This window comes from Equus quagga, unplaced genomic scaffold (genome assembly GCF_021613505.1).
Source record: "Equus quagga isolate Etosha38 unplaced genomic scaffold, UCLA_HA_Equagga_1.0 HiC_scaffold_13849_RagTag, whole genome shotgun sequence".
Classification (NCBI taxonomy): domain Eukaryota; kingdom Metazoa; phylum Chordata; class Mammalia; order Perissodactyla; family Equidae; genus Equus; species Equus quagga.
In genome coordinates this window covers 543-4,193 of record NW_025792568.1, presented here as the reverse complement: position 1 = coordinate 4,193, position 3,651 = coordinate 543, and the positions used below count along the sequence as shown (strand labels likewise).

At 53.5% G+C, this 3,651-nt stretch overlaps 1 long non-coding RNA gene across 1 annotated transcript; it reads right to left on the bottom strand.

The window, feature by feature from the left end:
* Window positions 1-269: 269 nt before the first annotated feature.
* On the bottom strand, window positions 270-2,635 carry LOC124231958 (uncharacterized). The gene is made up of 4 exons (XR_006886736.1): window positions 2,527-2,635; window positions 1,367-1,514; window positions 577-721; window positions 270-386 (listed from the first exon to the last, which is right to left on the bottom strand). It is a non-coding gene; the product is annotated as an uncharacterized LOC124231958 (long non-coding RNA).
* Between the last annotated feature and the right edge of the window lie 1,016 nt (window positions 2,636-3,651).

The window sequence follows — 3,651 nt, the reverse complement described above, 5'->3', positions numbered from 1 at the left end:
TCTCTCTAAAACGGGGATAAAAACAGTACTTGCTTCACACAGCCTTGCAAGGACTAACACAGCTAATCAAAATAAGTCAGGTAGCAGGGTGCATGGTGCATAATAACTCAGTGAGTGTCAGAGGCTACTACGATTTAACCTCTGTCGTCCTGGCTGGAGTGCAGGTCCCACCCGCAGAGCCCACACCGGGATCCCAGCACCTTGGACAGTGCCTGGTGCGCAGCTGTGTGCAATAAACATCTCCCAGAGGAAGAACAAATCCGTCCTACCTCGCACTGGATGTTCACCTGCAGATTTGTGAGCAAACGCTGGATTTTCTCTAAGAGAATAAGGTCCGCAGACAGGTTATGGAATTTACTGTCAAATTTATTGATGACATCATTGGCCTGTAAAGGAATATAAGAAATAAAGGAGGGGGGCTCAATTTGGAACTTTTGGGCTTTGGAAGCAGAGGGGAAGGCTCAATTAACGGTTGGAGAGGGGTCTTGACTGGCCCGTCAGACGATGAGCCAGGCGCCTGCCTTGTACCTGGGGGCCCTGGGAGCCTGGCTGGAGGGCGGGGCCGGGCTCACTCACCTGGTCCAGGTACTCGCTCTCCATCTTCTCCATGTTGATCATGATTAAGCTTTCAACAAACTCTATCCGGGCAGTTTCCTTCTCCAGTCGATGACACAGTGAGTCAATTTCTTCAGAAGAAATGTTGCTTCCCTCTGAAAACAATCTGAAAATAATTTAGAAGAAATAAAAGCCATGGATCAGACCTGAAACTTTCCACTTATCTCAAATAGTGTGGTTGACAAGGCTTTAGATTAAGTGTTCAAGATCATGGTAAAATGAATGCAGGTAGTTCAAGGAAAGAAGCAGGGAAACAGCCCAAATATCCATCGATGGATTAATGGATAAGCAAAATGCAGTATATACACACAATAGAATATTATTCAGCCTTAAGAAGGAATGAAATGCTGACACATGCTACAACCTGGATGAACCTTGAAGATGTTATGCGAAGTGAAAGAAGACAGACACAAAAGGACAAATATTGCATGATTCACTTATACGAGGTGCCTACTGTAGTCAAATTCATAGAGACGGAAAGTAGAATGGTGGCTTCCAGGGGTTGGGGGAGAGGAGAATGGGGAGTTAGTGTTTAAGGGGTTCGGAGTTTCAGTTCGTGAAGATGAAAAAGTTGTGGAAATGGTGATGGTGATGGTAGCACAACCATGTGAATGTACTTAATGCCACTGAACTGGACACCAAAAATGGTTAAAATGGACAACTTTATGTTATGTATATTTTGTCACAATAAGAAATTAAGGGGGAAACAAGACCACCCCTCAGGAGAGAAAGCCCGGATGCTGGCTCTCACCTGCAGTGCTTGATGAACTCAATGTTGGTGTAGCAGAGCTTGCCCAGGCTCTCCTCCAAGTACTTGGCGGAAGCTGCGCAGGGACACCTGGCTGATGCTGACTTGGATGAGCAGCTCCTGGTGCAGTGTGCTGCTGAGGGTGACCAGCCTAGGGGACACGGGAGGACAGAGGGGTAACCTGGATGTGAGCCAGCAGCTTGGGAGGCTGCTGGAGCTCCACATGCTGTGCCCAGCTGTGGGGCCACCAGGACCACTGCCCATCTTGTCTGGGTAGAAAAAGGGGCATTAGAAGGAAGATCAAAATGCCAGTATGCACAAGACACAATGTAGAACTCTCAGTGTGCTGGATCGGAGGGCGCCCCTCTCCTTTCTGGCATTGCCACCAAACTGGTAAGAGTCCCCCGGTCCTACTGGTTCTCCTCAGCTCCAGCACGCTTTCTCTCTCTAACTCCCAGCAACGCGGCTCCTGTGCACTGCAAGTTTCCTCTTTATATCCGAGTCCATTCTAACCAGCTGCCTCTTGTGCATCTGACTGCTGTGCAGACACCTGTGAGGGCTCCCCCCCCCCCCCCCCCCCGCCCCCGTCACCTGACTGAGGCCTCTCTGGGCACCCGAGAGTCTCCATCCGATCCTGAACAGCCTCCCTGGAACCCCTTGCTCTGCCCGAGCACATCCCCACCTCCAGCCGAGCTTGGCCAGGGCTCCTTCTCTGATGGGAGAATTCTGCCCCCTCCCCACCTTCCTCCACCCCAGGCCCAGAGACCTCCTGCAAGAAGCTCCTCCTGATTTCCCCTGATGGAAGTGACCTTTCTCACCATGGACATTTGGGGGCACGTCGTTTGCACCCCTGCACTCTGAGCATGTGCACAGTTTTCCGTTTGGCTGCTCACCCACCACCAGTCCCCAGTGCCCAGCCCCCGGCCCCAGCCGCAGCCCCCAGTTTCAGCTCCAGCCCCCCAGCCCCCAGCCCCAGCCCCCAGCCAGATGTCTCACATGGTTTGACTCTGACTCTTGTGAAGAGGTGATCTGAAAAAAGAAGGTTGCTGCGGGGCCTGGAAAACCTTCCTCTTATCCCCAGGGAGAGACCACTCCTTGGAGAGCAGCCACCTGGCGGGGATTCTAGGGCCGGAGGCCGGGGTGGAGGCTCCCAGGGCCCTCACCTCTGGCTCTGTGTGGCGTTCAAGAAGACGTGCTCCACGTCGTAAATCTTGCGGTGGAAGTTTCTGCTCCTCACGTTTTCCTCTTCTTGGAACTGCTGGAACATCAGCCTCTCCTTCTTCAGCGCCTTGACCACCCCAGCACAGTGGCTGTCCAGCTGCTCTTGATGGAGCAGGAGCTCCGCTGGAAAAGGACGAGGGGAGCTGAGGCCCTCTGGGATCCCCAGTCACCTCAGGACATTCCTTTCCTGGCTGTGATGACTGCCTCTCCCAGGCCAGCCGCAGAGCAGGGGCCATGCAGGTCAAGGTTCTCATCCTGAGCCCTCATCAGGGCTTGGCCTGGGAATGGGTCCAGATCTCAGAGAGGCCAATCTGAGACTGCCCCAGGGTCTCAAAGTGCCAGGCTGTGAGCAGGGAGGTCCCTGCCTGCAGCAGACAGGAATAGAGCCTGCAAGATGGAGAGTCTTGGGGAGCAAGTGGGGAGCAGGCAGATGGGTGGAGGTTGTTGGGGAGCGAGGGGTCTCAGAAAGAACGTCTGGGAGAAAACAACCAGCACAAAACTCGGTAGTTGGGTTTGCCCCTTTATATCAGTGGGTATTCATTTCCAATGAGCCTGAATTCCACCGGACTTCTCAGTAAAAAGAACCGGGACTGGGCTTCAGGAGCTCCATCCTAGTCCTTCAGAGCCAGCAGACAGCCCCAGAGCACCCGCCCCACCTCCCTACTGCCTGCAGTGGTGAAAGTGCTATGGTCCCAGCTCTGCCAAGAATGAAGTGTGTGGCTCTGGGACGGTGTTTCTCTGGCCTCAGTTTCCACATTGTGCATTGGGCCAGAGATCCAGGGAAGGGGACGGAAACCAGCTTCAGGAGCATCTTTATTTGTATTTATATTTAATGCGCACATTTTCCAGATGAAGACAGTGAGGTTCCAAAGTCACACAGATCTCCCACGGCCACGGTTCTGGGACTCTGGGCCAGGCTGTCTGACTCCACAGCTCCATCACTGCCCCAGGCAGCGGGAGGCTGGGTGGGACCACGCGGAGGCTCTGAGAGCTCTAACGGTCTGTGATGGAGCTCGAAGTGTGACACGTGTGAAAGCCCGACAGGGGCCATGGAAGGATCCAACTAA